The sequence below is a fragment of the Zeugodacus cucurbitae genome, chromosome 3 (assembly GCF_028554725.1).
Source record: "Zeugodacus cucurbitae isolate PBARC_wt_2022May chromosome 3, idZeuCucr1.2, whole genome shotgun sequence".
NCBI classification, from domain to species: Eukaryota; Metazoa; Arthropoda; class Insecta; order Diptera; family Tephritidae; genus Zeugodacus; species Zeugodacus cucurbitae.
Window position 1 is genome coordinate 66123839 of NC_071668.1, and position 18093 is coordinate 66141931.

Below are 18093 nucleotides of genomic sequence, written 5' to 3' on the forward strand. Positions count from 1 at the left end.
AAATATGTATGTTTCTTACCAAATTTTTTCTCTAGTACGCAGACAAAAAGTACTTTGCCAACTATCAATATTTACCTTGTATTTATGGGTTGGTAATATAATAGAAATGAAAACATGCGTTCAAAGACCATCTCGTGGTTTCATTTCATTATACTATAAGAACAATATCTGCTATAATAATCTCCATATATTTCCACTATTCCCAAAGCATTTTCATCCTTCCTAAATATAGTTTATAGCATGACGCTACCGAAACAATATATTAACTACTATTCATAACGAAAAATAAAAATAAATTCTATCCAGTAAAGGTCAAGAGGTCTAATGAGATAATAACTATAAAAGTTAGGTTATGTTAAGGGGTAGATCTCCGCAAATGCAGAGAATCTCACTGAGACAGATTCGACTGTCCATTGTGACACCCGTACAAACTCCTAATGATCACTAAGATCCTTATGTTGCGACGAAGCGCTTGGACTGAATAATAAAGTTCTTAAGTCGGCTAATGTCTACCGAGGTGCTTTATCCTAAGTCTGGCGAATGCTGGACATTGAAGGAGGAAGTGCTTGGACGATTCCTCTTCGCCTTCCTCCAAACAGCTTTGTCAACTAGCGTCTGACATGATCCCTAGCCTCACCGCGTGTGTGCCTATTGGGCAATGACCAGTAAGCACTCCAATGATCGCAGAGAGATGAGCCTTACTGAGTGACAGTAGCTGCAGAGTGTTTTCGATCCACAATGGGCCAAAAGGACCTCGCTACTCCGCAGGTACTGGTTGTTCTCCAGTTTGATGTTTGGTGAACTCACTCAAAGAGTGTGTCCAACGCTCTGGAGCAAGTGGACCACGGACTGCCTACAGGTTCCCACTCCGGCGTCAATATTGCTAGGGTACTCATTATCAGAAAGATAGATACTATAGAACATACCCATCAACGTCTTTCACATTACTTCAAACAAATCCGTTTAATACCGACACCAGTTGGAAATCGAATTCAGCGAGTTTATAATTTTTAAAGGAGACTATATTACAACACCTACTTTTGAACTTGCTTGTACTTAAGCCTAAATGAAACATTTTTGATCTATAAACTCTTGGGTTTCAAAATCTTTTCGATAATGTATAACTGATGAATATTTTTCTTCACTGTACGGAAATAATTCCAGAAATTAATGATTTCACACAAGTTATCTACACATAAACATTAAAATAATCGCTAGTGCATATTTCATTGATTACTCCTCCTTTTATAATATAATTGTGAGATTAACCTAACTGTTTTGTTTATTTATTTATTTAAACTTACGAGAATATACATAACTGCACATGTCGACAATGGTTAAATCACACATTTGACCAGACAAACCAACACTAGAAATGGGGGAAAAAATATTTCATTTGAATTTAACGAATCATAATGGTTTTTAATCCTATTCGCTCGTTCGACTGGTCGATTGGTTGGCAATTGCGCGAAATTGAGTGGCCTTCTGCGTCAATTCGAATATTTTGTCGAATTCTGGTGTTGGCAATTAAAAAATCCTGAATTGTGACTGTGCCACATGTTGTATCAACGCCGCCACTCGTACTCGACACAAATAAAATCGGATGACCCCAACTGTGTTGGGTGGCCATTACTAGGGTTACTTTATGGATTGTGAGTTCGGGTATACAAATGTTGCCTACATTTCGGCGCGAATATAAAAATGAAGTCTAATTTTTGGCTTAAAGAGTATGAGTATAACTAAGTGATATTTGTTAAAAGTTGAAAGAGTTTTTTATTAATGAATGATTCAGAATAAAATTCAAAAAATATCAGAAACTACCTTAAAGGATTTCATCAATTAAAACTACAAAAAAGGGAATCGATTGCATTGTAATTGAAACCAGGATGGTTAAAATGCATTTTAGGGTCAAAAACTATACCCAATGTACACTCAATCAGAACACTTATTCAGCTCCCAATCTTTTCTCCCGAGAACAATATATAACTTCTCTGTATAAGTAAACACTGATATTACTGGATCACAAAGAGGAAATAATTATACTGCTAAGGTGTAACTTAGACAGAAAGAATTGTCATGGTCTGGCAGTGGAGACAGATACAGTTGTCGATGAAATAATAAGATCCCCATGGAACTTGCGCCTAAATAAGTAAAGCTCTTTGATACTAGTTGGATAGGAAGTGTCTGTGAATTTTTTTTGGGGCCTTTGATATATATGAGAAATCTTAAAGAAAGCTTCAAAATTGTATTCCAGATGACAACCAATTTCCAGTTTTTTCTATAAACTCTACTTTTAGTTTCTAAATGATGCCAGTTATAAAGTAAACTACATAACGGAAGATGATAAAGGACGCTGAGATTTGTTTTCCAGTACTCGGCAATGATAATTTTGAATAACAAAAACACAGATAAAGAATAATTAATCTGCAGTTTCCGATCATTAATCGAACTATTTTATCTAAAAACAAGCCAAGGAGTTCTAGAATTGTTTGAGCAAATGTTTTCTTAAAAGATAACAGATACTTAAAAGATGATCTATCGTTATGTAGACTAATTCATTTTATTTAAGAATTCAGTTTAACAGACCATTTCAAGTCCCTAAACATATATGGAGCAGAGGATCCCAATAATATTCTTCCTTTTATTTCGATCTTGTGCTATGCTCTTGATTTGACTCTAACTTTTTTATGATTTAGATATTTCGATGTCCAAATCTTCTCAAGGTTAGTCCGGGTCGTCCTTTCCGTCGGCTGCCTTGTAGATTAAAGTCGAAAGATTTCCGGGTAACTGTATCAGGATCTCGTCTCAGAACATGCCAGAGCCAACCACACTCTCTTTTGAGAATTTTGAGCCACAGGGATGTTTGGTTTAAACGTGATTATAAGTCCAAGCTTCGAACTGATTAAATTCGGCGTATTGGAACCCGATTGAAAATTGATGTTTCTTAACCATTGTTTCGACGTGATCTGGAATAAATCTTAAGTGATGAATAATAGAAGCTCGGATAACGGTAATAGGCGATCCGGACAAAAAAATATTAGGTTGTCAAATATCTTCTTTTCGCCTTCTTGTCTTTTAAATTTCGCGGCTAAATATAAAGCGTTACAGAGCTCGTATCTGGCAACACTATAATGCATCTTTGAGAGGTCTTGACATAACCCACAAAACGAAGCTATGCATGATTAGTTTGGATATTGCGTTCAACAGTTATAGACGTGTAAACATGGAGTTCACCAACGCCGAAATTCGCGCTATTTTAAAGTTTTCCTTCCTTAAAGACAAATCCGCTAGAGAAAAATTCCGTGAGATTAATGTTGTTTTGGGAGATTAATCCATCACGTCGAACTGTGGAGGAATGGTTTCGACGATTCACATAGATAAGCCAGCCGGTGGAAGACCTGTAACGACGAATACCGAACAGAGCATGGAAAACATCGAGTTAAACCGGTATGTGGCATCTCATGACATCGCCCAGGAGATGTGAGTTTGGTGACTAACCATTTTAAACCATTTGCAGAATGCTGGGTACACCACAAAGCTTGATGTTTGGGTGCCGCATGATTTGACGCAAAAATCTTCTGGACCGAATCAACGCCTGCGATTAGCTGCTGAAACAGAACGAACTCGACCCATTTTTGAAGCAGATAGTGACTGGCGACGAAAAATGGATCGCATACGACAATATCAAGCGAAAACGGTCGTGGTCGATGGCCGGTGTGGCCAAACAGTGGCCAAGCCGGATTGACGGTCAGGAAGGTTTTGCTGTGCGTTTGGTGGGATTGGAAGGGAATCATTCACTATGAGCTGCTCCCATATGGCCAGACTCTTAATTTTGCCATCTACTGTGAACAACTGGACCGCTTGAAGCAGGCCATCGACCAGAAGCGTCCAGAATTGGCCAACAGGAAGGGTGTAGTGTTCCACCAAGACAACGACAGACCACACACTTCGTTGATGACTCGTCAGAAGCTACGGGAGCACGGATGAGAGGTTTTATCGCATCCATCACATAGCCTGGACATAGCGCCAAGTGATTACCAACTGTTCCTGTCCATGGCGAACGCCCTTGTAAAGTTGAACTCAAAAGAGGCTTGTGAAAAATGGCTGTCCGAATTTTCGCAAATAGAGAGGTGGGCTTCTACGAGAGGATATTGTGAAGTTGCCGTCTAGATGGAAACATATTATTGATCGATCACTGTAACACTTTTTATAAAGACCAAAAAAGCGGAGATATTTGCCAACCTAATATTTAGTGACCCTCGTATTCAGTGCATACAACTCAATTGTGGCGATTTTTTCGACTTGTTGTTGTTTTCTACACTGCTATTGTTGTTGCATTTCTGTTTGCATAACCACTTGGTGTTGGTGTTGTTGTTGTGCAGGATAAACTTCTAAATTTGCGCGGAAACGTCAGCAACCGCTGTTGTACAATTCACCACATACAATTGTTGTTGTTGTTTTTTTCTATTTCTATGCACGCGTATATATTTGTGCGGATTTTTTTGTTTTTGCAACAAAACAGCCACACCCTATGCAAATACGCGTGTGTGTGTGTGTGTGTGTAGGTGTTAGTGGTGGAGTTGGGCTGCAACTGTGTGTGTGTGTGTTGGTTTGTCCGCCACGGCTTGTGGTACTAAATTAGGTGATAACTCCTTTTTAATGGTCGCGGCGTTTTTGTTGTTGTTGCCTGAATGTTTTGTTGTATTTGTTTATTTGTGTGTGTGTGTGTTTGTTGTTGTTGTTGTCTTTGCGCAGTATATTCCAATTGGCGCGTCGCGTTGATGTCGCTTTGACGATGTTGTCGCTGCTGTTGCTGTTCGCTTTATTGTTGTTGTTGCCGCATTGCCTCGTGTTATTCGCATTGCGATTATTGCCACAATGCATTGCATGTACAGCGCTCGTTTGTGTGAGTATGTATGGTTATCTCTCACATATACATACATATACATTTATCAAGCGCGCTTGTATGCCCCAGCCGCCCGCTCTAGCTACGCTGTTGTTGGCTGCTGTGGCAGTTGCTGCTATTGCGCGCCGTCATACATATCTCATGGTCGTAAATGTTGCTGCTGTTGTTGTTGTTGTTTGTTATTTTTCCGCCGTTGTCGCTGTTGATGTTGATGACGATGCCGTCAGCGGGTGTCACAAATGCAAATAATGGTCGCAATTGTGTTTTTGCACTTTTCTTGCCACCACCACCAACACCCTGGCAACAACAATTACAACAACCGTCATTGTTGCCAACCACCCACACATCCACTGTATTAATGCCACACAGGCACTGCCCGCACTCTTTGCAACCTTTAGCCATTGTTGTTTTTGTTGTTTCTCACTTTATTGCATGCTTAGTTGTTCTTTTATTGCATTCAGCGTGTTTGCGCCATCATATCGTTTTTATTATTTAATTCCTATTTTGTGAAATAGAAATTGCCGTGACGATAGTCGCGAATTATGCGCATTGTCTGATAGCAGTTACCACGGGGCCCACAACGACTACAAGCACACACACATATACATACATTTAGATATAAATATTCACTCGTTGCCACATCGGTTTGTGTGTCTGGGTGTGCACTTGTCGCGACAAGTGCGTCTGAATACCTTGTTCGACAACATACTTTAGGCCAAGTCACACAGCGCAGTTATTATTGACAGTGGTGCGTTGGTGCGGGGGTTCTGCTTGCAATATACTTGGTGGATTTCAAAGGATATCAGAGAAGTACTAATTATACAATTTATTTGTTGGATGTATAGCTTATTTTAAATTAACTGTTTTATGACCTAACGGTTTATGAATCATGAAACATGTGGCACCCCTGTCTTATATTCCGATATACATTTTTATTTATTTGTTTTAATATTTTTTTTTTTATTTTACGTGTTAACGACTCACAACTTGGCAAAAATATCGTTTATTTACTAATTCAGATTGGTGGAAACTCTACTTGGAAAATTAATCCAAAGTGGACGTTGCTCAAAAATGTTCCACAAGGCTCCTTTGCGAAAGTGATTTTTGTTTTAACTATTTTTAAAGTTTTCATATTTTGGAAATGTGGCAACTCTATACTAAAATGTGTCTAAATTAAATCTCCGAATATTTAAAAAAAAATCGTTCTTAACAGTCAAAATTTGTTACATTTTTGATTTCGTTTTGCACAGTTCTACTGTTTTTAAAGGTGGCAACCTTATGAAAAAATTAAAAATTCGCCGAAAGTTTTCCGCTTAGCATTTTGGCATAAAATGCATTTTTTATTATTTTCCCAGTTTTTATATTTAAGAAATGTGGCAACTCTTCACCAAAAGCTGCCTAAATTAAATCAAAATTATATTTAATTGTATTTTACACAGTTTAACTATTTCTGACAAGTGGCAACTCTATGAAAAAAAATTAAAAACTTTCCGAAAATGTCAACAATAGTCCATTGCGATAACACGCAATTTAAAATATTTGCCCAGTTTTAATATTTTCGATGGGTGGCAACTCTTCACCAAAATCTGTCTTAATATAAAATTCATAATACTTTTCGAAAGTCCTTCTTAAATGTCTTACTTTGGCATACATTTATTTTTATGTTGCATTGCTTTACTATATACACAGGTGGCAACTCTTAAAAAATATCAAACTCTTCGAAAATGTTCCAAAATAATTCTTGTGAAGAAAGACATTTTTAAGTATTTGCCAAATTTCAATATTTTAAATATGTGGCAACTCTGTTTAAAAATTTACTCAAGTTCAAATATAGGTGAGTGAGTTAGCCAAACGTTGGACAACAACCAGCAGCTGTGCAGTAGCAATGTTTTTCTGGCCCGCTTTGGATCGGAAACAGTCCTTCCAGCTGCTGTCAATACCAACACATGCGGTGAGGTTAGGGATCAAGCCAAAGCTTTGAGGACGCCAAAAGCAAGCACTTTCTTCTTCAATGTCCAGCATTCTACAGGTCAAGGTTTAAACACCACGGTAGGCACATCTTCGTCGAACCTTTCGAAGTAACTGGACTTTAGAACTTTATAATAGAGTCCAAGCGCTTTGTCGAATCATAAGGGTTTTGGTAATCCGTCAGGTGTCACAAAGGACAGTCGAAGCTGTCTAAGTGAGACTTACGGAAATTTACCCCCTTACCTAACCTAACATAACCTATAATATCGGTACACTTTTCACTAGATATTTTTAATATCGCTCTTTTTCTAGTATTTCGTTCCATTTTATATTTTTCGAAAGATGGCAACTTTATTGAAAAATATGTATCACGTAACAAAATGCTTTTCGCAAAGTAGTAATTATCTCTGCATAGTTGGAATATGGCCAATTGAATAATATAAGATTGAAATGATAACCAGTTCAGTAAAAAAAGTTAGAAAATCTATAGTATTTCCTCTCATTTTAATGATTTTGGTTTCGAAATCTGAATCCCAACCTTCCCTTAAATTCAAGCTTCGTTGGACGCCTATGTGAATACTGACACTCTACAGAATCTCAAAAGAAGACCTTTCAAAGTCTTCTAAAGGGTGATTTTTTAAGAGCTTGATAACTTTTTAAAAAAAAAAAACGCATAAAATTTGCAAAATCTCATCGGTTCTTTATTTGAAACGTTAGATTGGTTCATGACATTTACTTTTTGAAGATAATTTCATTTAAATGTTGACCGCGGCTGCGTCTTAGGTGGTCCATTCGGAAAGTCCAATTTTGGGCAACTTTTTCGAGCATTTCGGCCGGAATAGCCCGAATTTCTTCGGAAATGTTGTCTTCCAAAGCTGCAATAGTTGCTGGCTTATTTCTGTAGACTTTAGACTTGACGTAGCCCCACAAAAAATAGTCTAAAGGCGTTAAATCGCATGATCTTGGTGGCCAACTTACGGGTCCATTTCTTGAGATGAATTGTTCTCCGAAGTTTTCCCTCAAAATGGCCATAGAATCGCGAGCTGTGTGGCATGTAGCGCCATCTTGTTGAAACCACATGTCAACCAAGTTCAGTTCTTCCATTTTTGGCAACAAAAAGTTTGTTAGCATCGAACGATAGCGATCGCCATTCACCGTAACGTTGCGTCCAACAGCATCTTTGAAAAAATACGGTCCAATGATTCCACCAGCGTACAAACCACACCAAACAGTGCATTTTTCGGGATGCATGGGCAGTTCTTGAACGGCTTCTGGTTGCTCTTCACCCCAAATGCGGCAATTTTGCTTATTTACGTAGCCATTCAACCAGAAATGAGCCTCATCGCTGAACAAAATTTGTCGATAAAAAAGCGGATTTTCTGCCAACTTTTCTAGGGCCCATTCACTGAAAATTCGACGTTGTGGCAGATCGTTTCATCATTCATGATGAAATGTCAAAGCATACTGAGCATCTTTCTCTTTGACACCATGTCTGAAATCCCACGTGATCTGTCAAATACTAATGCATGAAAATCCTAACCTCAAAAAAATCACCCGTTAGATTTCGAGCTTCCATATGACGTCCGGCTCAGAACCTCATGCTCGGTAACAAGACTTTTTGAGATGAACAAAATACTCACTTTTGCTATCGGAGCCTCAGGATTACTGCAAAATACCGAAAAATTAGGATCCCAGTTTGGTAGGGCTCAAGGAGATTGATCCCTCCCAGTCTTTCTTTTCTCTCGACACATTTGAAGTTAGGAAGCATTCTAAAGATATTGAAGCAATGCTCATATCTGGGATTCAAATAGCCTGGTTGTTCTATTATGTGAGAGTGGGGTCCAAATAATACCAATTAGTGCACATTTTAGAGATTTATGTTATATTTAACTTCAGTTGTCGACTACTAAGTCATTATCATATACATTTCATTATCTTTTTGAGATAAAACCGAAATCCATTGAAGTTTTCGAAATGAAAAATATTGTTATTCTGCTACGAACTCAGCAACTATAACTTAACACAGCATAATTTTCCACTCAATGAGTGCTTTATCGACGCGTAATTTCTTTTTTTCACATTTATTTATGTGTTTCGGTCCACCACATTGCCGCGCCTACTGCATTTGTGACGATTGTCGAGTGCCACAATGTGCTGCTAATTGCGCATAGATTGTCAGATGTGTGAACGATAACCAGCAATGCCAATAGCAACGTCATATCGGCGACAGTGATCGCTACGAAATAATCTCTCCACTGCCGCGCGCGACAACACAATAAAAGCGACGGTAACAAATGTGCTGCTGTCATGAAGTTTCGCACAACTAGGCGCGCGCATTAGCGCAGCTGCGCTGCACGGCAATGTGGTGCGACAACTCTATTCGCGGCGACCAACAGCGCGTTGCCCGCGTCGCTAACGGACGTTGTTGATGATGCGCTCCCACTGCAAAAGGCGAACGCAATGATTTTGATCGCGCTTATTTATTTCAAATTGACTCATTTGGCAATATTAATAATTTAGGGCGCGCGCGCGCGCACGCATACCCACTCGCATTGGTGAGTGTGTGCATGTATTGCGACTAAAAGCCACATTAATTGTGTGCACTTTTGTTTCACCCTTTAAATCGTAACTCTTGCGGCGGCGCAATGGCCAAAGTCTAGGCACAGAGTGTGTGCGTCATCTTGTTGGCGCGCGGCATGAATGAAAGCTCGAACGCGCGCGTGCGACAATAGCACTGATCAAATAGTACGCTGACCACAATCGCTCCACCAGCTGAAGTGCTTGAGTACCGATGTTGTTCAACTGTGCCATCTCCACTGGAAAAGACGCGCAACGCGACTGACTGGTCTTACTGTTGCCAGCGCGCAATAGTCATAAGTTGTTGTGAAAATGTTGCACATTGTACCTGCTGAGATTTGTGTGCGCATGCACATCATTTCTCTGCGCGCCGCGCGCACATCCTAGTTGTAGCCCAAGTAAAGGCAGTGATCGGCGGCCGCCGCTTGTAACTCAGAAATCATTAAATAAGGAATGCGCGATACTTTATGATTTTGCGCGTCGCCGCACAAATATACGAGTGGGCAGTCGGGCTAGTTGATTTCAGCGCGGCATTGCAATGCGTTGCAATAAATGCATGTTGTGAAACGCGTTGGCAATCACCAGCGCGCCATCATTGCCACGTCCGATAGGGAGACAGGAGCGTTGAAATGCGGTGTGCCTAAATTATGGTTAACGATTTGTGCTGTTAATATGCCTCGTAATTTGTTGTTTTCCTACAATTTTTAACGTTTTCATTTCGCCGGCGCGTTGACGAAGTGCCGCTGTCATGCGATGCGCGTAAATCAACGGCACGAATATGCGGAGCTCGAGTTTTGCGAGAGAAAAGAGAGGGGAAGTTATTTGATTATTGAAAATTAAGTTGCCGTGCACGATTCGACAATTGAAAATGAAAGAAATATATAAAAAGCGACAACTAATGTTAATGACGTCATACTAGCGTTCTAACAGACATATCTAGAAACCTCAAAAATTTCCCCGAAAGATTCAGCTCAAATTGTCTAAGCTGGTTTGAATATCGGCAGGATCTTGAAATCTACCTCAAAGAATAAACAACTTTTATTCAAATCGTGAGGATCTTTTTTCAATAGCCTTTATTTTGACAGATCAGAAGTGAGTGGTGTCAAGCTGTCATATTACTTCTGTTTAGTATTGTTTCGAATTAAATCCTAGAAAGTGCGCTTCGCTCAACTATGCTCAAAATAATCGGCCTACTGAGCATACTATTCTCAACTCCCAACATTCATTATTGGATAATATTTGACCGAATGGACAACGCCCACCAGGCAGTGAAGAAAATATAGCGACCGTAGCTGAGAGTGTACACGAATACCATGGATAGTCGCTTCGGCGTCGTTCGCAGCAACTCGGCTCGACCTACCCAAGCAACATCGCTTCTCTTGATGCGCTCTTGAAAAGTTCCAAGAAGATCCGACGATTTCGTGCCAGATTCTGTTCAGCGATGAGGCCCATTTCTGGCTCAATGAGCCAACGGTTTGGTGTGGTTTGTGGGCCGGGGAATCATCGACCCATATTTCTTAAAAAATGTAACCGTCAATGACAACCTAACGCGCCATGATAACTGACCGATGCCTGAAATTGAAGCTCGTAATCTCGGCGTCATTTGGTATCAACAAGACTGCGCCACTTCCCAAACGTGGCATCAATCAATGGACTTTTTGAGAGAACACTTCGGTGAGTGGTCACCAAGATCGTGTGATATCATACTCTTTCCTGTGGGGATATGTAAAGTTTAAAATTAAAAAGTAGGGAATCTCAAAATATATCACTCTTTATAATCTGAAACCTCCTAAATTCCCGTTTCCATTACAATTTCCTTAACATATTTATACCACTTTCACAGTTCACGATGGACCTTAGAACTATTCTAGGTGTTCCTAGAGCTATAGTATCTCTCAAAGGTTAAGCACTTATCAAGTCGAAGAATATTTTATTTGACATCGTTTGGTGTAGACTATTCGAGCCAAATCTTTCTATCTATCTTCCATTTGAATCATTTCGAACTATTTGACTAACTCTTGTATATGATACAGCGCCACCCTGGACCTAGAGCTTTGGAATATTGTTCTGTAACTCCGCTTATACAAAAGAGTTGGTAACGAAGTTACTATCTCATAAAAGGTTTAATTTGTATGAATACCAGCATCTCTATATGATTGTCATTTCAAAACCCCAAATTTTGATCCATTTGCTTAAATGGTATATATTCTCTCTGATCAATTTCAGACTAATATTCCCAAATAAAAGTAATCCAAAATGATCGAACCCGATTTGGACGACACACATCTCTGCATCAAATGCAGCACTACAATTGTGGGACTAGACGCTTACATCGAGCACCGTAAAACGCAATGCACCAACCTCAATAGTACAGCTGCAAGTAGTAAGCGAGAGCACACGACTACGCATACCGTGCACACGGAAATTATAACCACGCCACGTGCACATCTCGATCACACCTATGATGCTTTCGCCTTTGCCGAACCGGAGTCATACGCCAAGGAGTCGGCACATGGGGGTAAAACCTCGAAATCGCTGTCCGACGCATACGAGCTGCCATACGAGCTAGGGGCGGATGTGTTCTTCTCATCACTGCAGCTGCAAAGTGTGCAAGCGGCCGGACCCTCAACGAGTGGTAAGCAGGGACTGAGCGCACCGAGTCAACCGCTGAGCAGTCTGCAACAGCGACACAACAAAACCGAGCATAACGTACATATCGGTGCCGCAGATGAGCCGTGGATGTCAGATGCACATGCAGGTGGTAGTAATGTAGAGCAGCAGCAAAAATCTTACGCAGTTTTCAAACCCATCACATTCGAGCATGAATCACCCGAGGCGAGTGAAGAAGAAGAAGAGGATGTTGATGTCGAAATGGACGACGATGATGATGATTACGATCCAATAGCAGATGCGCATGCGAATGGTGGTAAATGGAAACCACCAACAATGCGTCACTCACCGCCCGTAGTGCCCGAAACGCATACTGGTGGCAAATGGCGACCCGAATTTAGACCAGAATTGAATGTTACACACGCACAACTCACACGCATTTCGCCGAACTGGGATGAAGCTGTCGAAGAGATGGAAAACGTGGAAGTGCACGAAGGCCAACATCCGCCTGCCGAACACACGAAAGGTAAATGGATACCCGGTACGAAGTTGCAGCGACTCGAATATAAAGAGGAAGTGGTGGAATTGGCGAAATCGACGAATCAGGCGTACTGGTGTAATATCTGTTGTCGACGTTTGAAGAGCAAAACAAATTATGAGAACCATCTAAAGACAGGTTATCATCGCAAACGTGCGGAACCCGAACGGCAGCTCGAAAAGGCGGCGCTGGGCGATATACAACGTGTTGAATTGAGTAAAAGTTTATTGGCTGCACTTGAGGAACCCAAACCAGCGACCAGCAGTAGTGTTGTTGTAAAGAAGCGTAAGCGACGCGCCACTTTCATTAAATGTCAACTCTGCAAGCACAGCATGTTGCGCCATCTAGTGGGTAAGCATTTGATATCGCACTATCACTATCGACGCATGCAGCTGAATCCCGCGAAGTCACTGCACATGATACTAGACAATATACACTCGGTGGTACTGCAGTCACCGTTTCAATGTCGCCCATGTCGCTTCTACACCAACACCGAAGAGATGTTCCTGCAGCACTGGAGCTCGCCCACACACTTGGACGCCACCGAGGGACTCGGCAAGTTTTGGTGTAGTTATTGTCACTTCGAATGCGAGGACAACAATCAAATGCGTCGCCATCTGCTCAGCGCCGAACACAAGGAAGTCATATTGGCCATTAATCGTTCCGTACCCATTTGCATTAGCAAAAAGCTGAGCATCGACTGCCAGCGTTGTCGTCAGAGTTTCCGCTATAATGCCGAGTTACGTCGCCACGCCTTGTCTTGCCATCCCGGCAAGGAATTGTGCGGCACCGCATCGGACGGCTATCAGTGTCGTTACAAGTGTGAATTATGCGAGGACAGTTTTCGCACGAAGGTCGCACTGCAACGGCACGAGAAGAACAAACATAGCGTGAGTAAATATTTCTGTTCCATATGCAAATTGGAATTCAATACGCCTTGCAAGGCGCGCAGACATCGCAAAACGTTGGAGCATCGAAATTGCGCAGCGGCTGCCGAAAAGAATGCAGGTGTGCGACGTGTGGCGGCGGTGAAGGACGTCAAGAGTTGTGATAAATGCAATTTCGTGTGAGTAAATTAAGCTGTTTAACGGCGTTTTATAACAAAAAAAAAACTAAAAATTAATTTATATTTTGTCTCTCTTACAGCGCTTCTTCCGAGGTTCAAGCTATGCTGCACGAGCTCTCACATCACAAGAGCGGTATTACCATGCATAATACAGTTATAACCAAAGCTAGTACTAACAGTAAAAACAGCGAGAAGTCGCAAAAAGTCTGTGAAAAACCCAAACTCAAGTGCAAAGATTGCGAAGAACTCTTCGCCGATAAGGAGGCACTCAAAGCACATCGAGACTCTAAACATCCACTATTGTGTCACGTCTGTTTGAGTTGTGGTCAAAGTTTTGCGTTGGCACAAGCGCTCGGCCGTCATACACGCAACTGTCAGCCAAAGCCGAGCACCTCGAAGGAAGCACAGGAAGATCAGCGTGATACTGCAAATAACTGGCGCTGCGACAAGTGTGACTTTAGGTTTGTTGTTTGAACAGAATTTCTCAGTTCATTTACATATAACAAACTCTTATTCTTTATCCATCCGCAGCGCTCCTTACGAATCGGAACTAATCTTCCATCGTCTGCATCACACCCTTGGTCCTATGGGTAAAAATCAAGTTATCGCTTGTCCAATATGTACGAAAGAGTTTCGTAAGCATTCGTTACGTTGTCATCTGCGACAACACACGAATGAGAAGATTTTCGCTTGTGAATTCTGTGAAATGAAATTTTCACGTCGTCACAATCTCAAGGATCACATGAAGACTGTACATAATGTGTCAGCAGCAGCAACAACAGGTCCATCAGCAGACATGGATGCCCAAAAAGCGAAGAAAAGAAAAGTTGATGGTGACAAATTTGCTTGTGGTGTTTGCTCCAAGGCATTTAGCTCAGAGTGAGTACAAAATATTTATGTTTTTTATATATTCAACTCTAAGATATAATTTTTATATACACCTGAGGATCTTAGTGACTAAAAAATGAATTCAAATTCAAAGAGCTCTTTACTAGATGCCATAAAGATTCATGTTTAATACTCACCTTCACCTAACGCATAAAGCTCCGTAAAGCTTCTCTATAATATTTTTTTGAACATTTCAAGTGTTGTCTTATCGATGTTGGTATGCAGTTCCCATCGCTTCGAATCTTATTTAAGAAACGGCAAATTTTGGATTGTCTACTCAGTCAAAATTTCGTTTACTAGAAAGAGTGACTCCATATATTTTTCGAGAATGACATTATTTCTGGCTTTATTCCTGGTTCCTAGTGAGTTCATATTATCTGGAACCTCCAGAGAACCTCCTTTTATTTTTTATGCTATTTAGGGAACGTGGAAACGATGCTGTTCTTAAGGTCCTCAGCACAATCTTTGAGAACCTCCTTTTATTTTTTTATGCTATTTAGGGAACGTGGAAACGAAGCTGTTCTTAACGTCCTCAGCACAATCTTTGAGAAAAGATTTCATCTGACGATTTAAATAATCGTATTACAGAGAATCTTCTGACACCTCATTTTGGTATCAAAATTTTCGTTAGATTTTAACTGAACTCTTCAAGTCCCAAACTCGGTAATTACTAACGACCCTACATTATTTCTCATAGGAAATCGGTTCCACTGTTATGGTTTTAATAGAAGTTCTTTTTGAAAATGTACTTATTCGAGAGTGCTTTTTATACAAGAACCTGAAAATGAAATTTATTAAAGCTCATAGCATAGAGAGGGCTCCCTAAGAATCCCCAATAAATTTAGTTCTGAATTATGTTTTTTCTTGATTATTCGGATCATGTCTTGAATTTTAGGTTAGTTTTTGGAAAGCTCAAATTCCTTGTCTCTAGTTTCAGTATATTTAAAAAAATAAATCAAATAAATAATAGTTACCGGTGTCTAGGCTACACTATAACTATTCACGTTCGGTTAGGCCAAAGTCCTTTGTGGCACCCAAGTATCCCTAGCGGAGCAAAAGATCCCCACAATTCGACATAACGCTTGGATTCTATTATACAATTGCTAAATCGGTTTATGTCAATTCGCTATTTCCCTCGAAGGTGTGCCTACCAAGGTGATTTAACCTCAGTCAGGCGAATGCTGCACACTGATGAAGGTGGAAAACAGCTTTGGCAATTTGCTTCTAGAATGATCCCAAAGCACACCTATAATTGCGGCGAGATTAACCTTCTTGAGAAAAAACAGCTGAAGGGCTATTTTGGGATCACAGCAACTGCTCAAGTGCTGATTGTGGTTCAGGATTTAGCAAGCTCACGCACAATCTGTGTATCCAGCGTTCTAGCTCAAGTGAACTACGGACCATACACCCGCTTTCACTCCGACGTCAATGTTGCTCTTGTTATCTGGTCTGCTCTGCAGTTTCCAGCGATTACTCGCTGACTGGGTACCCACACAAGTCGGATAGTAATGCAGTTTGAAGGTATTGATAAAAATGTTAGACACTCCATAACTAACTTAAACCGTACTGTCATCGAATCCAAGGTCAGTATTTTCGCTATGCTGCAGGAGTAAATAGACACCTCTCTGAAGGCATCCCCACTTTGGAGTAGAATGTCTACAGCTAACTTGATGGCAGCCACCTCTGTCAGAGCTGGAGTAGATTGAAAGCGTCCGACTTCCCTTCGTTCTGAGCTTCAATTTATCCGTGGAAAAAATCACTTCTCCATTTCTCTACCGGCTCTTCATCTCATATAGCTCTCAAAGGTATGTGCACAGAGAAGAAATCGCTGGGAGACGGTTCCGGGGAGCAAGGGTTTTCAAATTGTATATCTCTGACTTCATTTCTAATATCACTGAAAAGCTATCCCCTCCCAAACTTACTCAAATTAAGTGTCAAATTTAATTTAAAATTTACAAATTATTGTACAACCATTTTCGGCGACAGCTGCGATTCCCCTCCGGTCGTTTTTTACTTTGCAATAATTATTTTCTTTGAAACATGTCTGCAGTAACTAATAAACCGACCAAGTGGACCCTCAAGTCAAATGACTAATATAAATATAGTGAAATCGTAAACAAAGACTTATATTAAAATTCACTCCATGTGTGTATGTGTGTTTGGTTAGAAAATAGTTTCGGGAGAACATTATAGCCGTACCCTCATTAAAAATAACAACAATATAACGATACACGACAACAACATGCACAGCACTGTCGCCAATATTTGGGTACGAAAAAAATTGTTTTGCAAAATTAAATGTCGACAAAATTAAGAAATAACAACACCGACCGCAAATTGAAAATTCCTTGCGAAAAAGGTACGACAAAAAATTTAAAATACGGCTACAAAGAAATGAAAATAACTAAGATGCCCAAATAACTCATTAATAACGGGGTATGAGGGGAGATGTGTGAAAGGGGTGACTAGCAAGCACATATGCACATTCTTTGCTGGCTTCCACACAAGCACTGTAAACGCTTGCATTCGTTTGTTGCATACTCTCCAGAGCGGGTGTTAAACGCCTCAAAGTATGCAATGCATGCACAAATCACATACGCGGTTTTCGGCGTAGAATGCAAAACGCCGCCAAGCAAAGTAAACCTTGTGCATTATTATTATTATTATTTCCTTTTCTTTCGCTTTGTCTTTGGTCGACAATTCACTGCGAACATTCGAATTGCACTGCAGGCCATGGAATTTGCACTAGTAAATGCGCCATGTAGACCAGCCATATTGTATGTTGGTGTGAAGACAAAAGAAATACTACAATTTGTAGAACAAAAAGAAGAGACTGCGTGAAATATTTCTTGTAAATTGCATAATTGTGGAGAAACGAATGTAGAGTTGATGCGATAAGTCCTGGACTTTTATGGGTGTTCTTTGGATAATTTGATAAATCCGCCCGAAAGGTTCTATCGAATCCAGGTGTAATCTATTGTTTATATATTCCAGGTCTGGATTTCAAATATTAACTAGTTCCATCTAACTTCCCTACAATCAGTGTCTTCTGTAATTAAAAAACTCTCTTCTTTACTCTCTGATTACATATGAATATGATAATTGTTGTTGTAGCAGCTTATAAAAATGTTTCACCATTTTTGGGAGAATGAAAATTCAATTAATTGCGATTATGTAGATCTAAAGGTCATGGGAATGGACCATAATATAATAATCCTAACATAAACCTCCAACTTTTGTTGAAATCCTATCTTTTAGTTTGTCAGTAAACCGATTTCATTTTTCATTAGGGAAACTGATTCATTAGTCTAGTGCTATGTAGTTCTCACGCCCTTCAAATTTTTTCAACTTCCTCAAGATTCGATGACCTCGTACCTTCCATTTATTGATCTCCCGATCTCGATTCTTCCAAAATTTAAAAACATTTTTATAATCACACTGTAAGTTTTGAAATCAATATGCAACCTTCTGTTTTCAGAAGTCACAGTTCATCGAGTTTTGCCAACTTCGAGAATGGTACTTTCAATTATCTGCAATTCT

At 40.1% G+C, this 18093-nt stretch overlaps 1 protein-coding gene across 2 annotated transcripts in view; it reads left to right on the plus strand.

Moving 5' to 3' along the window:
* The window catches only part of LOC105208517 (cytohesin-1), a 329917-nt gene that overhangs the window by 214268 nt on the left and 97556 nt on the right, over positions 1–18093 (plus strand). For both annotated transcript variants that reach the window (XR_008470638.1, XR_008470637.1), the window contains 3 exons: positions 11678–13665; positions 13746–14126; positions 14197–14544. The gene's annotated coding sequence lies outside the window, so the exon portion shown is untranslated. The remainder of the gene's footprint in view (positions 1–11677; positions 13666–13745; positions 14127–14196; positions 14545–18093) is intronic.